The sequence below is a fragment of the Gasterosteus aculeatus genome, chromosome 9 (genome assembly GCF_964276395.1).
Source record: "Gasterosteus aculeatus chromosome 9, fGasAcu3.hap1.1, whole genome shotgun sequence".
Taxonomy (NCBI): Eukaryota; Metazoa; Chordata; class Actinopteri; order Perciformes; family Gasterosteidae; genus Gasterosteus; species Gasterosteus aculeatus.
The window spans coordinates 14,793,455-14,814,632 of record NC_135696.1 but is presented as its reverse complement, the minus strand read 5'-3'; the positions used below and the strand labels follow the sequence as shown (position 1 = coordinate 14,814,632).

At 38.2% G+C, this 21,178-nt stretch overlaps 5 long non-coding RNA genes across 5 annotated transcripts; all 5 read left to right on the top strand.

Annotated features, from left to right (window-relative positions):
* Window positions 1–2,060: 2,060 nt before the first annotated feature.
* On the top strand, window positions 2,061–2,887 carry LOC144411599 (uncharacterized). Its single transcript, XR_013468795.1, has 4 exons — window positions 2,061–2,162; window positions 2,280–2,353; window positions 2,469–2,537; window positions 2,665–2,887. It is a non-coding gene; the product is annotated as an uncharacterized LOC144411599 (long non-coding RNA).
* A 2,189-nt stretch (window positions 2,888–5,076) lies between these two features.
* Window positions 5,077–5,978, top strand: LOC144411600 (uncharacterized). The gene is made up of 4 exons (XR_013468796.1): window positions 5,077–5,194; window positions 5,314–5,387; window positions 5,503–5,571; window positions 5,681–5,978. It is a non-coding gene; the product is annotated as an uncharacterized LOC144411600 (long non-coding RNA).
* Window positions 5,979–11,785: 5,807 nt separating this feature from the next.
* LOC144411597 (uncharacterized) lies at window positions 11,786–12,603 on the top strand. The gene is made up of 4 exons (XR_013468793.1): window positions 11,786–11,901; window positions 12,017–12,090; window positions 12,206–12,274; window positions 12,381–12,603. It is a non-coding gene; the product is annotated as an uncharacterized LOC144411597 (long non-coding RNA).
* Window positions 12,604–14,061: 1,458 nt separating this feature from the next.
* Window positions 14,062–14,957, top strand: LOC144411598 (uncharacterized). The gene is made up of 4 exons (XR_013468794.1): window positions 14,062–14,183; window positions 14,302–14,375; window positions 14,491–14,559; window positions 14,664–14,957. It is a non-coding gene; the product is annotated as an uncharacterized LOC144411598 (long non-coding RNA).
* A 3,916-nt stretch (window positions 14,958–18,873) lies between these two features.
* Window positions 18,874–20,863, top strand: LOC120824723 (uncharacterized). The gene is made up of 3 exons (XR_005713039.2): window positions 18,874–19,564; window positions 19,653–19,736; window positions 19,826–20,863. It is a non-coding gene; the product is annotated as an uncharacterized LOC120824723 (long non-coding RNA).
* Window positions 20,864–21,178: the final 315 nt, after the last annotated feature.

Here is a 21,178-nt window from a genome sequence, read left to right as displayed (position 1 = left end):
TTAAAAGGTTTTTCCTTGTTCCTTATTTATGTTTAATTAGCAGCTGAACTTCATCCCCGTCTTTTGTAAAGGATCACTCATTTGATTTTGTACTGATTCTATCCGTCCCTGTAAGTACTGATAACTGAGAATGATAAAGTTTGTTCTTTAAACCAGTCGTACCTGTTTGAGATTAAAATGTTAAGGTCAACACACTGAAATATGACAAGTTTAATGTTGCTAATGAAAAATTAGAGCAATATATAAATATAAATAGAGCAACTTTAATGTTATTAGCTCCTTACCTATATTAAATCAAGTTTGCTTTACATATCATTGCTGGGTTCATGATGTATCTTCTCAAAAGGTAAAGTTAATTATCAGTGAAATTTTAGCGGTGGTGAAGGTTTTTACAACATCTTTGTTTAACCTACAACTCAAATGTAACTTTGACACGACAACGAATCTTGTACAAAAAATAAAGATTTACTGTTAATCTAAACTGTTAATGTACAGTTTTTACAGTATTTTTTATTTTTGATATATTGAGAGTTTGTGAAGAAAAATAAAAATTTCCCTTCCAATATATCAATAGATTTTCTCAAATTCTTTGATAAAAGCCTCCTGTGTCTTTTGTTACATCCACCCATCGTCAAATCACTTATCCTGCACACAAGGTCGCGGGGGGGCTGGAGTGCATCCCAGCCAACTCCGGGCGAGAGACGGGGTACACCTTGGATTCGTCGCCTGCCAATCGCAGGGCTCTTTTGTTACATATCAACATTATTAATTATTGCATTTTTATTGGTGCAACCCTTAAATGAGGTTACCACTTAACAACCTTTTAACAGAAAACAATCATTTGTTGTGGTAAACGCCAAATTAGTATTAGTAATGCATAACTAATTAGTAATTAGTAAATTTGTATTTATTCATTGATTATAACTTTCTTTGAATAAAATCAGTTTAGAACTAATCTGTCGTTGAAGGTCAGCCTGACACATTCAAATCTCGTGGTTCTTCTTTTTCTAATATTGTTTCATGTGTGTGTGTGTGTGTCTGTGTGTGTGTATCTTTCTCATTATGTTGCCGTGGTTTCCCTCCTGCCTCCAAGCCCTAAACACACATCAATCGCATCATTGATCCTTTCAGTCTGCTCAACTGCCTCATCAGTTAATCTATATTGCAATATTTCAACCTCAGCTTTTGAAGAATCCAGTGTCGATTACTATTTTGAAATACTGTGGTAAGCTGTCTTTGTATTTTGTAACCTGAACTAATTCCAGCCTGTTCTCACAATAAAACTTCACCAACCTCTCGGTGTCCTGTGGTTGAGTTCACCTCTATGACACAGCAACCGCTGGTGGTACAATAAAAATTATACAAGTGAAATACAACTAAACACATCATACACCAAAAACGTTGAAAAAGTGGTGTTTATTTTTTGTGGCTAATCGACTATGATTTAACTTTTTAAACAAAATAAGTGTTTGACTTAAACAAAAGGGTACTTGTTCAGGAAAGAGTGTCTTTCAATGTCATGAAGTTTGAGAGATCATAAACAAGTACAAACAATTTATTTCATCGATGATTGGGATGTTTGCTGAACTTGATACTGTGTAAAGTAGAACCAATCCAAGCATTTAAGAAGTGACCTTGTTTTCTCTTCGTTAGAATTTGTTTAAGCTGAATGACTGATAATATGTGATAAAATGTTATCTGTCAATTGATGTCATACTGTAATGAATGAGAAAGAGTTACTTTTGGCAGACAAAAATCTGTATTCTGATACAAGAATTAATGCTGTGATGTGTTGTTTTATTAGTCAACTTAGAATTCATTTTATTTGTTGTTCTGAGTTAATTGTTTTTGAAGGAAACTATAACAGTTCTGAAATAATGGACAATTATAAAAATTGTGAAAATAAACTGAAAAAAGATGTGTAAAGACTGGATGAACAGTACATCTCATAATAATATTGTGCTTTTTCAATCTCTGATCTTTAGCCACACCTTGAAAGGTGGAGGTGGAAGATGTCCTAATATTTGCATTTCCCAACAATACTGTTGGCCAATGAGACGACGTCCAGTCCTCTGACTGTATATAAGAACATCTCAACATTCAGAGCAACAACAACCTCATCCATCTGCAAGACAGTCTCCTGAAGTTGTGAAGACTTGAAGGTAATAATATTAACCGTATGTTTCTCTACTTTCTCTGTGAGGTTGACGGTGAGTTTGCTGGTATTTTCGAATAAAAGCTGTTTATCTGAAAAAGTCTTTGTGCCTTTCTTTTGTCAGAAGAGATCACTGTAATCATGCTGAAAGAAGTGCTGGTGCTGGGATGCCTCCTGAGCCTCGTTCTGGCTCAGCCGGTAAGTGTGACGATCTCCTACTCAATATCAATACCACTGCTCCTGTATGCTGACACCATGACTTTTATTGTTACAGCATAATGAAGGAAATAACCAGGTTGTGTGTTTTCTACAGGGGGACACGGAGCACAAACGACTTGCTCGGTCCAACTCCAACTCTAACTCCGGCTCAAATTCCAACGAGGTGAATACTTTCTGAACCTTTTAAAATACAATATTCAACACTTCATTGTTTTCAAGCCAATTATTGCAAGATCCCTCAATATGTCTCTGCTGTTTACTCACAATGAATATGTCTTATTGATTTGAAGGTCACCACCACCAAGTCAACGGCCACTACCCAGTCTACGACAACAACCCAACTTACAGCGAACCAACAACTCATCCAGACCATTCTTGCCCTCTTGGCCCAGCTTCGGCAAGGATAACCTGCTACAGGTCCTAATGTCTGAATGCGTAGAGTTCAAATGAACATGTTGAAAAACATCACCTCATTCTCTGTGGCATTTAACAAATAAAAATCCTCAATGCAAATTCTTGACCAAATGAGTTTGTTCTTCTTATAATTAAAATTAATGACTCTGTTTACAGATTTCCCATTAAAACATGTGAATTATCCTCTTTATTATAATGATCATTATCATCAGTTATCTATGGTGGCCCTGAAGTGCAAAACACAACGACAAATAAGAAAGCACAACGGCAAATAGGAAAACACAACTACATTAACTCCCTACGGAGAGGGAAGAGCCTATCTAGCAGACAGACTCTTCGGATTGGACTGGCAGATGGACTGACTGTTTTTTACAGTTTTTTTCAACTGCTAACACACCGTTTTGCAAACTAGTCTGGTTTTATCAAAATACTTAACACAATTGATAAAACTACACACCCAAACTGCAAAATACCTCATATCCTGCAAAATGAAGCACTGCAACCGAAACTACACGTAGCATTATCAAAATCACACTTTCATTACCAGATTTTTGTCTAACCAACTACACACTGTTGGGCATAATGAAAAGCACCTGTATCTTCAGTATTGTGAGATGCATGTAATGGTAAAATATGTCATAACATTGTCTTGTGCTAAACCCGTGTCTCAAGTGCCTGTATTTGACCCTGACGTGCAAAGAGCAGAATGGTACAAAACTTGAATTGGGAGCTGTGTCTGAAGAAGGGAGTTAACTTGCTCTCACACAGACGCTCGAACAAAGGCACTGTGTGTGTTACCCTCATCTTAACCTTGGTTCGTATCTCAACTTGGTTTGCAGCTTCTCGTACCTGGCACTGAGGATGGCCTTCACATGTGTATAAAAACGCAGCGTTTTTACTGCTCGGAGACGCTATTTACACCGAACGCTGAAATACGTGCTTGTGTGTTTGACCTCCTGCTGGCAAGCAATAGTTAGAGCCAGATATAACTGCGGAGAATTGCTCATGTAATCTTTTTTGACTTTAATTGATCAACGTGTTGCGATCCTTCTCATCAACCAACTAGGGGGGATCGGAGATCCCGACAGTCTGCTTTGCCATAATACTAAAATATGCATCAGATTGTTCACATGCACAGAAATATTTGCAGATACACACACATGCTCTTGAAACATTTTTTTTTTCACCACAGTAAACAAGTCAGTGCAACATATGCACAGCAGATATATTTACATGGGACTGAACAAAAATATTCTCACAAAAAGCAGTAAACCGAAAAAGAACATTTCTGTAAAAAAAAGAGGCAAGAAAAATAATTAGGCAGCATCCTGTTGCACAGCTGGGTCTGGCCACAATGCCTCGTCAACATCACTGGCAATATCTTCCATGCCCTGAGGCAAGGGAAGATATTGCCCTTTTGGACTGGGGCTGCTCGATGAAAGCTCACCCATACTACATACTTGTATATACTTGTCCCATACTACAACGTACCGGTTTCTTTGATGGTCTACATCATTCATACGCTCTGGTGGTATGAGACATGTTGTGAAGTCGGTCCAGAAATGTCAGCCTCATCTATAAAGATGAACTCATGTGGGATTGCATGGGCATCCATTTATAGTACTCCCTAAAAGCAAAGAACAGAAATCAGTCAATATGGTGTTATCCAGTACACTGGGAAACCGTGTTGCGTGTAGTGTGCTGTACTGCAGTCAATACTGTACTTACATCCACATACAGTATGCTTGTCTGACCTCTTTGTTTGAGAGTTTCTCTCAAACGGCACCTTATGAAGTCTGCTTGAGAATGCGAGCCAAATGTGGACAGACTGACTCTTTGAATGTTGTTGAATATGGTGTTGTCTTGGATGATGTGGCTCGTAATCTGATTTCATTATTTTCCAAAACCAAGTTTACAATGCCAGCTTCCTGTACCCCGGTGAACATTTGACCCCTTCCTCCACCATGGTTTTGTCTCTCGGTCCTTTAGAATAACGAAAAACACAAAAATAGCGCTTGGACAATGCAGCCTAAAGATTTTCCCCCCACAGTAGAGTACATTGTACAGGAAACCTGTACAGTTCATGAATGTTCTATCATTTTTGTATTAACAACAACTAAATAGTTTTGAATATATTAACAATAGTATCAGTTCTAAACACAGGATTAAATGTAATGATGAGAGGGACTTCTCATAAGAGCCAGATGTTTCTTAATCTCCGATCTTTAGCCACACCTTGAAAGGTGGAGGTAGAAGATTTCCTAATATTTGCATTTCCCAACAATACTGTTGGCCAATGAGACGACGTCCAGTCCTCTGACTGTATATAAGAACATCTCAACATTCAGAGCAACAACAACCTCATCCATCTGCAAGACAGTCTACTGAAGTTGTGAAGGCTTGAAGGTAATAATATTAACCGTATGTTTCTCTACTTTCTCTGTGAGGTTGACGGTGAGTTTGCTCGTATTTTGTAACGAAAAGCTGTTTATCTGAAAAAGTCTTTGTGTCTTCATTTTTGTCAGAAGAGATCACTGTAATCATGCTGAAAGAAGTGCTGGTGCTGGGATGCCTCCTGAGCCTCGTTCTGGCTCAGCCTGTAAGTGGGACGATCTCCTACTCAATATCAATACCACTGCTCCTGTATGCTGACACCATGACTTTTACTATGACAACATAATGAAGGAAATATTGAACTCGTGTGTTTTCTACAGGTGGACACGGAGCACAAACGACTTGCTCGGTCCAACTCCAACTCTAACTCCGGCTCAAATTCAAATGAGGTGAATACTTTCTAAACCTTCTTCAACACTCCTGAGGAGGAATTACTGTAAAAACCATAGAAACCCCTCTGCTGTTTATTGACAGTGAATACTTGTGATTTTCTTAAAGGTTTCCACATCAGCAGCCAACCAGCTAATTCAGCAACAGTTGCTCCAGATCCTTCTGAACTTCCTCATCCAACAAGCGAACACTCCTGCAACAACCACAACTGCAGCTACAACAACTGCAGCAACTACTGTCACTACTCCTCGAGTTCGAACAACCTAAGCTAAAGAAATTTAGCTTGCTCAGCAGCTCGGTTGCACAATGTCTTAACAGCAGTGTTTTCACATGAATTATTCTTCAATTGTGATTATTCTCTGTGAAATCTGCTGAATAAAACTCATTCATTGAAAGCCACCAACAAGATTCTTTTGCTTTTCTTGAAATCCACATGAGAGACATTAATAAAGCTGTTTGGAGAAGTGTGTATTATAGAATGTATTATAGATAGATGGACGAATAAACACATGCTTCTCCTTTTCCCAACATACACAACGTACATGTTTTCATCACATTATCGGTTAATAAACAATTAAATCTCATTCCACAGTGCAGAAGATTGATGACTTAGTCTGTTTAATGTCAGCCAACACATTACATTACATATCATTTAGCTGACGCTTTTATCCACAGCGACTTACAATAAGTGCATTTCAACCATAACCATAGACAGACAAGACACAAAAGAACAAGAAACAAGAACATGCAATTTCATTAAATAAGCCGATCTACAACTTGTCATAGATAAGAGCCATTATAAGTATAATTTAAGTTTTACAATTTGTTAGTCTTTTAGTCAAGGTTGAGGTTGAAGAGGTGCCTTTGGTTTTAATGGTTCCACCATTTAGGAGCCAGAACAGCAAAGAGTCGTGATCTTGTAGAATGTTTTGCTCTCAGTGAGGGAGGAACAAGCAGTTTTGCAGATGTAGAGCGCAGAGGGCGGGTCGGGATGTAGGGTTTGACCATGTCCTGGATGTAGACTGGACCCGATCCATTCACAGCATGGTACGTGAGTACCAATGTTTTGAACTGGATGCTGGAAGCCACTGGTAACCAGTGAAGAGAGAGGAGAGTTGGCTGTCAAGTGTCACGCCGAGGTTCCTCGCAGTCAAAGTGGGCGTTAACACAGAGTTTCCAAAGTTAACAGTCAGGTCCTGTGTAGGAGAATCTTTTCCCGGAAATAGAAGTAGTTCAGTCTGGACGGGGTTGAGTTTCAGATGGTGAGCGGACATCCATTAAGAGTATCCGTGTGAGGGACGGAGAGAATTAGTTGGGTGTCATCGGCATAGCTGTGGTAGGAGAAGCCATGTGAGCGAATGACAGAGTTGAGAAGGTTGGTGTAGAGAGAGAAGAGGAGGTGACCCAGGACGGAACCCCGAGGAACTCCAGTAGTAAGAGGACAAGGTTCCGACACAGATCTTCTCCAGGCTACCCGGTAGGTGCGGCCATCAAGGAAGGAGAGAATTCGAGAGAGCAGAGCCTGAGACGCCAAGTTCCTGAAGGGAGGAAATAAGGATCTGGTGGTTTGCAGCAGAGAGATCCAGAAGGATCAGGACAGAGGAGAGAGAGGAGGCTCTAGCAGTGTGGAGTTTCTCTGAGACAGCAAGGAGAGCAGTCTCTGTGGAATGGTCTGCTTTGAAGCCTGACTGGTGGGGGTCAAGGAGGTTGTTACGGTGGAGATAGTAGGAGAGTTGGTTAAAAATAGCACGTTCAAGAGTTTTGGACAGAAAGTGAAGAAAAGAGACCGGTCTGTAGTTGTTTTCTTCAAATGGGTTGAGGGTGGGTTTCTTCAGGAGAGGGTTAACGCTGGCCTCCTTCAGAGAGTTGGGAAGAGTTAATGAGACAGGTGAGGAAAGGAAGAAGGTCAGGAGCGATAGATTGTAGGATATGGGAATGGGAATATGGGAAGCACAAATTTAGACACCCTCAGCGGCTGTCATTTCTATAATGTCATAAATATTTGATTCAGAAACTTATTTCTTTGTGCTTTATTTATGTTGAATTGGCAGCTGAACTTGATCCCCGTCTTTTGTAAAGGATCACTCACTTGATTTTGTCACTGTAAGTACTGAAAACTGACAATGATAAAAATCTGTGTCACATGTACTTTTGTTTCCTGTGGTTGCGTTGTAGTATTATTTGCAGACACCATCCAGGTAACTGAGGTATGTCAAAAAAGGTTTTAATGTGAGATAATTTTCATCTTATGGTCTCTGAGAAAAGGGAACAAGTCGTCTGTTCAGTTAACATCAATAAGGTCAGCATCAGGACACACAGTCAAAATAATCACATAGCTCTCCACATTAAACCTCTCTATGAGTTTTTTTCTTCAATGTTTACCAGATGAACCCATACTACATGCAGCCTGAGTTCGAGCCATTGTCTGTGCCCATTTTATGCAAATCCCAAAAGCCTTTTATTTTCACTTTTGTCCTCCTGACTGTCCCTGAGACACACACACCTGCCTCACTCAGGAAAGACTTGCTCTACAAGCGTTGCTCAAACATCAACTGTAATAAACAATTAATTAATAAAGCAATATGTGCATAAGTGATTGAGTTCTCTGCGTTGTCTTTCTGCCTGTGAAGGCGATCTCTAAACCTGTTTGAGATCAAGATGTTGGGGTCAACACACTGAAATATGACAAGTTTACTGTTCCATCCATCCATCCATCGTCAAATCGCTTATCTGCACACAGCCAACTTTGGGCGATAGACAGGGTACACCCTGGATTGGTCGCCAGCCAATCGCAGGGCTAACACAGAGACACACAACCATTCACACTCACGGGCAATTTAAAGTCCCAAATTAACCTGATCCCCAAAGCATGTCTTTGGACTGTAGGAGGAGCCGGAGAACCCAGAGAGAACCCACGCAGACAGGCCACTGGGCGGAATCAAACCCAGGACCTTCTTGCTGTGAGGCAACAGTGCTAACCACCACGCCACCGTGCCGCCCTAAGTTTACTGTTGCTAATGATAAAATAAATAAATAGAACAACTGTAATGTTATTAGCTCCTTACGTTAAATCAAGTTTGCTTTACATATCGTTGCTGGGTTTATGATGTATCTTCTCAAAGGGTAAAGTTAATTATCAGTGAAATTTTAGCGGTGGTCAAACATTTTTGTTTAATCTACAACTCAAATGTAACTTTAACACAGCAACAAATCTTGTATAATGTTAAGGGTTCGGCAATCAAAAGAGTCAGCTTGCTTAAATTCAAAAATCTAAAAAGTATTTAATAACTAAACAATTTTATAAGGAATACAATTACAAAGTGAAATACAAAACAAACTGTCAGGGTTTTTTGGACTGAATTACCCTGAAGGACCATGTGGGGTCCTCAGTGATCCAGGTTTATGTATGGCACCTGTCATGAGTCTGTGTGGTCTTGATTGTTCTCATTGCGTTCACCTGTGCCTCGTTCTCTAGCCTTTAAAAAGCCAACTGTGTTTCTTTGTGTTTGCCGAGTCTTGGAACTTACCACCTGGAGCTGAGTGGCGTGAGACACTTAACTTTTCTCTGTTAATACCGTTTGTTTTTTAAGATCTTCTGTTGCCTGTTCTTTGGGACACCCTTAGTTTCCTGTTAAATGCTCTGACTTTGTTTTTAGTTGTCTTGGAATATTTTGAGTTTTGTCAACGATATGGAACCTTCTATTTTTTGCAAGTAAAGAAACCTTTTTTTTTTGACTCAACATACGACTTGTCCGTGTCTGTCTCTGCACCTGAGTCACCACCACTTGCAGCACAGTGGTAGGCAATCTGCCTGCTACACCGAGACCCAGGTTCGGATCTCGACGATCGTGATAACAAACAGTGAAATATTTCGCGAAATAAAGAATTCTCTGAGCAAGTCTAAAGTGACTTATCAAAGCGTCTGCAAGAAAATTCTAACAGTCCTTTCCCCGCTTTAGTCATTTGAAAACACTGTCTTCTTGAGTGCATTTGAATGTCATTGGCTTCTCCTTCAAAGTGTCTCCTCCTGGACTGTCCCCTTCACGTCGAGGTGTGAAGCTGCAGCTGTAACCTGAAACCTCTTTGTTCTATCTGTCCCTCACATTCCAACACATTCAATGTAGATACATTTGGCTTCATGCCTCAAAGAGTGAACATAACAAATCATGCATAGTTCAAGTCTTCATCATATAACTAGTAGTACACCTCAATTACAACGCATCATAAATGATCACCGTTCATCACACTACATCATGAGATCTAATACAGTTCATGTGGTCCAATGCTCAAGACATTTGCCTCGGCTGTCTTACATTCAGTTGCTCATCTACTACCTGACAGGAGAAAAAACTCCCAAAAAACCCTTTTTGGGGAGAAAATTGAGAGAAATCCATAAACCACGGCAATTAGCATCCGTTCCCAGGTTTTAACATCACATTGTGACAGAATGTTAATGTGTACAGTGTTTATATGATTATGTAGCAAAACGAGGCGTGATGTAAAGGGTGAGGGCAGTTTGAATATTATAATCTTGCCAGCCTGGAAATTTCACGCAGGGAATTGTTTTAAAATCTTCTCAATCCAACAAAAATAAGAAAAAGGGGGAGGCACTCAGGTTCGTCGCAAATGAGACAGACGTAATTTAAGACAATATAATTTTATTCAATTTACGGTTTAAAAACAATGGTAAAAACGTCTTCACTCTGGGACAAGCCACTGGAGAACCAATCAGGGCTGAGACTTGCGATGATGGACTGTCCAAAGAAAAGGGAGCCCAAGGAGCACCACACGTGAAACAACTAAAAGTGAAGCAAACTCAAACAACATGCAAAAACATAACATAAGGTTATGAAGTATTGAAAACTGTTGTCTCTGAAAATAAAAATGTCCCTGCAGATATTTGAATAGTTTTTCACAAATTCTTTGATATAAGCCTCCTCTCTCTTTTGTTACATATCAACATAATTAATTATTGATTATTATTGGTGCAACCCTTATGTTACCACCTTTTAACAGAAAACAATCATTTCTTGGGGTAAACGCCAAATGAAAGCCTGTAAATGACTATTTATTCGTTGATTGTAACTTTCTTTGTATACGAAGATCAGTTTAGAACTAATGAGTTGCCTGACACATTCAAATCTCGTGGTTCTTCTTTTTCTAATATTGTTTCATGTGTGTGTGTATATAAGTGTATCTTTGTCATTATGTTGCAGTGGTTTTCCTCCTGCCTCCAAGCCCTAAACACGCATCAATCCCATCATTGATCCTTTTGTCTGCTCACCTGCCTCATCAGTTAATCTGTATTGCAATATTTCTACCACGGCCTTTGAACATTTTGTGAAATGCTGTGGTAAGCTGTCTTTTGTATTTTGTAACCTGAACTAATTCCAGCCTGTTCTCACAATGAACCTTCTTAAAACTTCAACAACCTCTCAGTGTCCTGTGGTTGAGTTCACCTCTATGACACAGCAACCGCTAGTGGTGCAATAAAAATTACACAAGTAACATACAACTAAACAAATTATATATGAACAACTTTAATGGTGTTTATTTTTTGTGGCTGATTGACTTTGATTTAACTCTTCAAAAAATAAGGGTTTGACATATACAAAATGATACTTGTTCCTGAAGAGTGTCTTTCAATGTCATGTCAAGTGTGGGATCATAAACAAGTCTATACAATTTATTTTATCGATGTTTGCAGTCCAGTCGTTCTTTATTGGAAAACAGCTGGACTGGTTCAATCCTTCCTGTGATGTTTTTCTCTCTATTATCTAAGAGTGTTACAAACAGAATTCCATTTTGTGACACACAGTAAGTTGATCTTGGGTTGTTTCCATTTATAAAATAACAAAAGAGATGAAAAACGGTTCCAATATTTTCATTGGCTCACACTTTAAAGCTTTCACGAAAAACCCCCCACCACAATTCCATTACAATACTTTAATTTAATCAAACAGCTCAATATATACACAACAAAGTTCAAATGTAAAATTTGAGCAAATTAGGCTTAAATTTGCTACATTGTTCTCCATTTGAAAAGAAATAAAAAATGTAACAGATACACTGGCCTATTAAACAAAATCACTTATTTTATTATTGATTAGTTCTGTGAAATATAGATATCATATCATAGGAGCCATGTGTTTGTTCTTTAGACACACATTGAAAGGTGGAGGTGGAAGATTTCCTAATATTTGCATTTCCCAAGGATGCTGTTGGCTAATGAGATGAGATCGGGTCCTTGGACTGTATATAAGAACATCTCAACATTCAGAGCAACAACAACCTCCTCCACCATCTGCTGAAGTTGTGAAGACTTGAAGGTAATAATATGAATCTCAAGTTTCTGTATTTTTCTTTGTGAGGTTGATGGTTTGCTGGTATTTTGTAACGAAAAGCTGTTCATCTGAAAAAGTCTTTGTGACTTTCTTTTGTCAGAAGAGATCACTGTAATCATGCTGAAAGAAGTGCTGGTGCTGGGATGCCTCCTGAGCCTCGTTCTGGCTCAGCCGGTAAGTGTGACGATCTCCTACTCAATATCAATACCACTGCTCCTGTATGCTGACACCATGACTTTTATTGTTACAGCATAATGAAGGAAATAATCAGGTTGTGTGTTTTCTACAGGGGGACACGGAGCACAAACGACTTGCTCGGTCCAACTCCAACTCTAACTCCGGCTCAAATTCCAACGAGGTGAATACTTTCTAAACCACTTTATTGTTTTTAAGCGAATTACTGCAATATCCCTAAATATGTCTCTGCTGTTTACTCACAATGAATCTGTCTTATTGATTTGAAGGTCACCACCACCAAGTCAACGGCCACTACCCAGTCTACGACAACAACCCAACTTACAGCGAACCAACAACTCATCCAGACCATTCTTGCCCTCCTGGCTCAGCTTCGGCAAGGATAACCTGCTACAGCTCCTAATGTCTGAATGCGTAGAGTTCAAATGAACATGTTGAAAAACATCACCTCATTCTCTGTGGCATTTAACAAATAAAAATCCTCAATGCAAATCCTTGACCAAATGAGTTTGTGTTTCTTATAATTGAAATTAATGACACTGTTTACTGGGTTCCCATCAAAACATGTGAATTATCCTCTTTATTATAATGATCATTATCATCAGGTATCGCGCTGGTTATCCCCCTCAAATGAATGTCAATTGTGAAGTAACACAAGAAAGTACTTTGTTCTCCCATGTAATGTATTTTTCGACCAGTGCAACGTTCTTTGTTGAGGAATCAACTAACAATCATTTCTTTGATAGTTTTCCTGCCATTATCTAAGAGTATTCCAAACATTTTCATTTCAAGCTATGACTTAATCGTATGTGGTTTCCATGTACAAAAAACAAGAGTGATTGAATTCTATTCCAAATATATTCCTTAGCTGACTGTTCATTGCTTCAACAAAAAAGACAGTAAATGATCACAACATTCATTAATTGTTCATTCCAATACTCTATTTCAATTAAACAGCTCAACATATAATAAACAACCATAAAAAGGCAAATTGTTGTAAATTAGTCTTCAATTTTCCACGTTTTCACTTGCCTACAATGAGATAAGAACATGTAATGCATAAACTGGCCCATTTAACAAAGTCACTCATTTCATTCTCTTTCTCACTATTCTCTCCCAGCCACAGACTGGTCTACTTCCCATTCTAAACTGGTAAAACCTTTCCCTGTCCCCCTACCTACCGTTCAACAAACCCATTGATAAAGGATTTTCCACATGAAGGTTGAAGATTTTAACCACCAGTCAAATTATCGCATCTGTATTTAACAGTGAAAGCTGACTGTTTAGACATCTCTGCTGATGGTTGGCAGGGATGGATCAAGTATGCCAGAAAGATTTGTTCTCAGGTGAATTGTAGGAGAGGACATGCAGGTGATGTTAATAAGTGTAGCTGTACTGTACATCCCTTTAGTGAATATGTACAGTTTAGTATTGCATTACTGGAATAACGTTAGTTTCATTTTGAGCAGTTGGATTTAGTCAAAGAAAGAAAAAACCTTGAAGCACATTGCAGCACATTTTATAGATTTCCCTCAAGTAGAACCAATCAATGCATTAAAGATGTGACTGTATTTCACTGAGTTGATATTTTTGTTAATGTTGCATAAATAAAGACCATAGTAATGAATCTTGTAATCCTAACGAGTATTCATTTTAGGAGACAAACATCAGTATTCTGTGAAAAAAAAATTGTTGCTGTGATGTTTGGTTTCATCTGTCTGTTTTGGATGTTTTATCACTTTTTGTATTAAGCTAAAAGTTGGTAAGAACAACTGAATAGTTTTGAATATATTACCAATAGTACCGGTTCCAACTAAGATTAAACACAGGATTAAATGTAATGATGAGAGCGACTTCTCATAAGAGCCAGATGTTTCTTAATCTCAGATCTTTAGCCACACCTTGAAAGGTGGAGGTGGAAGATTTGCTAATATTTGCATTTCCCAACAATACTGTTGGCCAATGAGACGACGTCCGGTCCTCTGACTGTATATAAGAACATCTCAACATCCAGAGCAACAACAACCTCATCCATCTGCAAGACAGTCTCCTGAAGTTGTGAAGACTTGAAGGTAATAATATTAACCGTATGTTTCTCTACTTTCTCTGTGAGGTTGACGGTGAATTTACTGGTATTTTGGAATAAAAGCTGTTTATCTGAAAAAGTCTTTGTGACTTTATTTTTGTCAGAAGAGATCACTGTAATCATGCTGAAAGAAGTGCTGGTGCTGGGATGCCTCCTGAGCCTCGTTCTGGCTCAGCCTGTAAGTGTGACGATCTCCTACTCAATATCAATACCACTGCTCCCATATGCTGACACCATGACTTTTACTGTGACAACATAATGAAGGAAATGTTGAACTTGTGTGTTTTCTACAGGTGGACACGGAGCACAAACGACTTGCTCGGTCTAACTCCAACTCTAACTCCGGCTCAAATTCCAATGAGGTGAATACTTTCTAAACCTTCTTCAACACTCCTGATGAGGAATTACTGTAAAAACCATAGAAACCCCTCTGCTGTTTATTGACAGTGAATACTTTTTCTTAAAGGTTTCCACATCAGCAGCCAACCAGCTAATTCAGCAACAGTTGCTCCAGATCCTTCTGAACTTCCTCATCCAACAAGCGAACACTCCTGCAACAACCACAACTGCAGCTACAACGACTGCAGCAACTACTGTCACTACTCCTCGAGTTGGAACAACCTAAGCTATAGAACTTTAGTTTGCTCAGCAGCTCGGTTGCACAATGTCTTAACCGCAGTGTTTTCACATGAATTATTCTTCAATTGTGTTTATTCTCTGTGAAATCTGCTGAATAAAACTCATTCATTGAAAGCATCAACAAGATTCTTTTGGTTTTCCTAAAATCCACATGAGAATTATTAATAAAGGTGTCTATAGAGGTGTGTATCATAGAATGTATTATAGATAGATGGATAAATAAACACATGCATGATTCTACTTTTCCAAACATGTCAGTGTTGGACTCTTGTGGCAACGTACATAGTTTTATCACATAATCGGCCATTGATAAAAAATAAAATCTCAGCCGACGGTAACAAAAGATTGATGACTTAGTCTGTTAAAAGTCAACCAACACAAATTTAGACACCCTCAGCGGCTGCTATTTTGGAAAAGTCCTAATTATTTGATTCAAGGTGAAAAGCTTATTTCTTTATTTTTGATTTATGTTGAATCATAGTCAAACATTTTTGTTTAATCTACAACTTAAGTGTAACTTTGACACAGCAACAAATCTTGTATAAAAAATGGAAACTTACTGTAAATATAAACTGTTAACGTGTACTTGATATATTGAGAAGTATTGAAAACTGTTTTCTCTGAAAATAAAAATGTCCCTGCAGATATTTGAATACATTTTCACAAATTTTTTGATACAAGCCTCCTCTCTCTTTTGTTACATATCAACATTATTAATTTTTGACATTTTATTGGTGCAACCGTAATGTGAGGTTACCACTTACCCACCTTTTAACATAAAACAATCATTTGTTGGGGTAAACGGCAAATGAAAGCCTGTAAATTACTATTTATTCATTGATTGTAACTTTCTTTGTATAAGAAGATCAGTTTAGAACTAATGAGTTGTTGAAGGTCAGCCTGACACATTCAAATCTCGTGGTTCTTCTTTTTCTAATATCGTTTTATGTGTGTGTGTTTGTGTGTGTGTGTGTGTGTGTTTTTGTGTGTGTATAAGTGTATCTTTGTCATTATGCTGCCGTGGTTTCCCTCCTGCCTTCAAGCCCTAAACACACATCAATCGCATCATTGATCCTTTCAGTCTGCTCACCTGCTTCATATTAATCTGTATTGCAACATTTCTACCTCGGCTTTTGAAAAATCCTGTGTCGATTACTATTTTAAAATACTGTGGTAAGGTTCCTTTGTATTTTGTTACCTGAACTAATTCCAGCCTGTTCTCAAAAAGGAACCTTCTTAAAACTTCACCAACCTCTCGGTGTCCTGTGTTCGAGTTCACCTCTATGAAACATTAACCACTGGTGGTGCAATAAAAATTACACAAGTAACATCCAACTAAACAAATTATACATCAACAACTTTAATGGTGTTCATTTTTTGTGGCTGATTGACTTTGATTTAACTGTTCAAAAAAATAAGGGGTTGACACAAAAGGATACTTGTTCCTAAAGAGTGTTTTTCATAGTCATGAAGTGTCGGATCATAAACAAGTCTACACAATTTATTTTATCGATATTTGGAGTCCAGTCGTTCTTTGTTAGAAAACAGCTGGACTAGTTCAATCCTTCCTGTGATATTTAACACTTCATTGTTTTTAATGTCAATTACTGCAAGATCCCTCTATATGTCTCTGCTGTTTACTCACAATGAATCTGTCTTATTGATTTGAAGGTCACCACCACCAAGTCAACGGCCACTACCCAGTCTACGACAACAACCCAGCTTACAGCGAACCAACAACTGATCCAGAGCATTCTTGCCCTCCTGGCTCAGCTCGGGCAAGGATAACCTGCTACAGCTCCTAATGTCTGAATGCGTAGAGTTCAAATGAACATGTTGAAAAACATCACCTCATTCTCTGTGGCATTTAACAAATAAAAATCCTCAATGCAAATGCTTGACCAAATGAGTGTATTCTTCTTACTATTGATATTAATGACACCGTGTCCACAGTTCCAATCAAAAACATGTAAATTATCACTATTATTGATCATTATTGTCAGGTATCTTCCTGTTTATGATAAGCATTTTAAATGAACGTGAATTGTGCAGTAACACAATAAACTTTGTCAACCCAATAGAGCTCTATCCAGGACCATGACTTTATATATTTCCCAGGTATTATTAGAAATGTGCACGGGTATTCCAGTCTTTCTGCTACATCGGTTGGATGTTTGTTTTGTCGATGACATTGGTTTTATATTGTATCACAATCTTTTCAAAATTGAGGATCTATGGAATACTGAACAGTGGAGAAGGAAGCTTCTTAAAAACAGTGGTAATATGTTCTTTGACTATGCAGAAGCTTATATTTCGATTTGAATTATAGGTAAAACCAATAGAATATACGTTATTTTTGACATATGGTATTTAAGGTCCTGAGTGTTGGATTTGTCGACAGCGGTGAGGCTCCATTATTTTACCAACAAAACCTGTGTGCCAAGTGTAAAGCAGAACTACTGAGGCTGACGCAATAAACATGAATGGCCTAGAGCCAATAATTGGTTTGTTCAGTCTTGTTTTTTTATGGCAATGCAGTGCAACTCAGACGGTCACCAAGGGGCGACTCCTGTGGTTGCAAAAATAAGTTTGATTGATTGCATTTAAGTCTATTAGAAAATGGTAAAACTAATTATCAGTGGCACCTTAGATGTGGACAAACTCAAAGTTACTGCAACTTTTGGGTTCAGCTTAACATTGTCACTTAAACATAACAAACGATTTTGTACAATGAAAAACCCAACCAATGTACAACATTGAATTATATATTACTTTATTATAACAAAAAGTCTTTGCTATAAGCCTCCTCTCTCTTTTTTGCTTATAATTGCAATTATATTTTGTAAGATTCCCATAACATTGCCGGGTTACCACTTACTCTCCTTTAAACAGAACAGGTTTCTCCTAAAATTAACAACAGGGATAAAATGCCATCAAAAGAATATACATGGATTCCTTGCTGAGAGAAACATTTTTTTTCCCCCGAGAGCAAGAGTGGCGACTCATTAATAAATGTAAAAATACCTGGATATCAGCACCAGCTGGATTTCTTATCTGAAGGGTAGAAGCAAAACCTCAATGTTTGAAATTCTGTATATTCCCCGGTCCCCCAAACATAGTCTCATTAGTGATTTAGAGTTTAGGAAAAACATTTTAATACTTTCGCTGAAAAGTTAGTTACCAAGAATACATTAAAACAATTTCAGTCAGGGTAAATCAAGAGCAAAACAACAAACTAAACTATCTATTTGGTATAAAAGGAAACACAGAAAGAGTCAAATTTGACTTTCAAATGTGCAAAACCAATTAACTAAAATGCTTCTAACATAAATTATAATCTCTTTAACGAGATTTCAAAATTTCACTGAATTAAATTGTAACACTGAGTGATATTTAATTGCCAGCTAAAAGCCCTCAAATTTAATTTGATTTAATATTCATTTGTGATTCCCTTCAAAGAAAATATTTTCCGCGTCGCATGGATGCGCATGGTGACATTGAAGGTAATAAAACGCCTGGATTCATGATCACATGCTGACATTGTATTGCACAGGAATCCACACATCATAAAAATATGTTTCATTTTGCTCTTGCCCCTGAAGGCAAAAGTCTTTTATGACATTATATTCTGTTATGTTCTGAAGTTTATTTGTTGCTGCTATTTGTTGATGCAGAGTACTTTTTAGTTGTGAATATCCCATTTGAAAATGAAAAAATAAATAAATCTTGATTTACAATGTTGCTTTGTGTTTTTTTCTCTACTCTTCAGCTCACCACTGTTAACAATATATATAATATTCAGCTAGTAGTCTGTATGTCTTTAATTCCCATGGTAAACTAATCAGAACGGATAGAATAGTTAATAAAATATATATCATTAAATTGTTTCTATGGGGCATGATATTTTAACAGCAGTGCTGATCTTTCCGTGGTTGCCCCTGGTTGGGAAATAAAACTTAGTCAGAGATATAATCTCAGGAATCAGGAATCAGGAAACATCTCTGCATGACATTTGCAACAGTCCATAAAATGTCATGACTTTAATGAAGCGGTCCACCCCGAGTAAACACGATGATTACAGTATTTGGAAACGATTGAGCAAGTATTGTTTTTGCAGATGGAAATATGGCTCTAGGCAACAGATATCACTCTTTTGCAAGCGCAGACAACTTATATTTCAAATTCAGCCTGTAATAATGGATTATCGTTTTGGAGCATTTTCCTATTCTGCATTACATTCACATTCAAAGGTTTTCTTGAAACCAAAGGATGTGAATTGTGTGGTAATGTGCGTGGAGGTGTGTGCGTTTGTGTATCTGCAATCTGCTGTACAAGTTGAACTTAGTGGTTAATTCAGCATAGCATGCGCAAGAACATATTTTAAGTCAATGGGGATTATAAGACAGGATGTGGACCTTTAATGTTACTAAACACACGTCTAGTCGGGTAATGAAATTGCGTTCACGCCTATGTTGGTTTTGTTTCCGGAGGCTGCCGTGAGACCGACCACATCTGACATGAAGTAACGCACCTTTAAAGTGCGAGAGCATTGTGAACACAGCGGGGCTGCTTAAAAGCTAATGGAGTGTTCTGAAAGAACCAGCTTGAGGGAAGCGAACACGGTCTTAATATTTCATTCATTGTTTAGCCGTCTACCGTGGAATTACGCTTTGCAAGATGATGTTTCTTCTCCTGGTGGTTTTCTCCTTGATCAATTACCCTCTTGCTGTAAGTACCAACCGTTAATACATATTCTACACGCTTTTCACCTACTACAGGAAATGCAAACCAGTTTTTAATTGAATGTTTTTTGCAGAATTGTCATCACAGCAGTGATTCAGACAGTGATGAGGGAAGCCGGAAATCTCATCATTATAGCAGCGAGTCTGACAGTGATGAGGTAAGAATGGGATTAATTCTAACGTTTATCAATTGTGATGTAAACATTATTTTTAAACATTTTACCCTCATCGTATCTTATCGCTGCAGAGAGGCAATCGTCACCCGTTACCTAAGTGGCCTTACTTCCCTGCCTGGCCGTTTCCTGGTCTGTGGCCGCTGCCACCACCAGCTCCTGCTACACCTCCACCCCCAACCCCAGCACCAACACCAAAACCAACAACAACAACAACAACAGTCACTCCTACCACTGAGCCGCGAGGAGACAGCGGTTAAATTGTACTGATCTGAGAGAAGGGAATAACAGGCGGAGTTACTCAGTTAAATGGAAATGTATGTGTTGATTTTATACATTTCATTTGTATTTTAACATGTTGCAATGTTCGAACAATGTGTTTCATTATGGGTTCAGCTACCTTTCCATATCCTCTTGCATTTTTCAGTTGTCTACTCACTTTCATGCACTTTTTAATATATGAGTTGTCCTTTTTTTTAATGCCACAGCCCATCCAACAACCTAAAGAATGTTGTGATATGTGTTTCAAAAGATGTTAAAGAAAGACCAGCACTTTTTTCAGGTTGTCAGGTTGTCTGAGGTTTGTCTGAGGAAGGCGTTGAAGACACCTGTGGGCGGTTGCTGTCGACACCCAGGTGCATTATCCACTCACTGGGCGCACACATCACCATCTGTGGATCAACACAGCTTAAGAAAGGGCTGAGCACTGAGGCTTTAATACATGACTCTATGCTTCATCTGTCGCACTGTGCTTTCATCATGACTCGGCCAATTCCTCCTCCTTGCTGCATTTACCCACTTTAATGTACACTTCAATAGTCCTCTCAGAAATATACACTAGTTGTTTAAAAGAGATATGTCATGTTTTGTTTTCATGTTTTTTGGCAAAAGAGTGAGTTTTGCACAGCTACTCTTAAGAATGTAACTTCATTTCCAAGTCTTTTCTATCTTTATTCCAGTCTTTTGTTTGTCGATGTAAACCAGCCATTCAACAGGCACAGGTTGGTGTGAATCATTGAGAACCATGCACTGAAAAAGAATGTTTTTTGAAAATTAAATGAAAATTTTGAATGTTCAGGTTGTACTTTTCGGATAAAACTCCTAATCTGGTGGCTCCTGTCTGTCTGGTTTCTTTTTTACATCTTCGATCAATCTGACTAACTCGCTAAATTAAAAATAAAATACTGTGCTACATCAAATAACAGTGATTCAGATCTCCGTCGGTAGCATTACATAATTGATGGGTTTTATATTGACTCAAGCCTCACAGCTGCGAGTAAGAGGGATATTCCATCTGTTAAATAACGGTTGGATGTCCATGGTTTCTCCTCACTTTGTGACGCATGGTTCTCATGAATGAAATCTCCAACAATACATTTACTCAGTGAGTCTTGGATGAAATGTAGCTCTTTGATGGTAGAAAAACA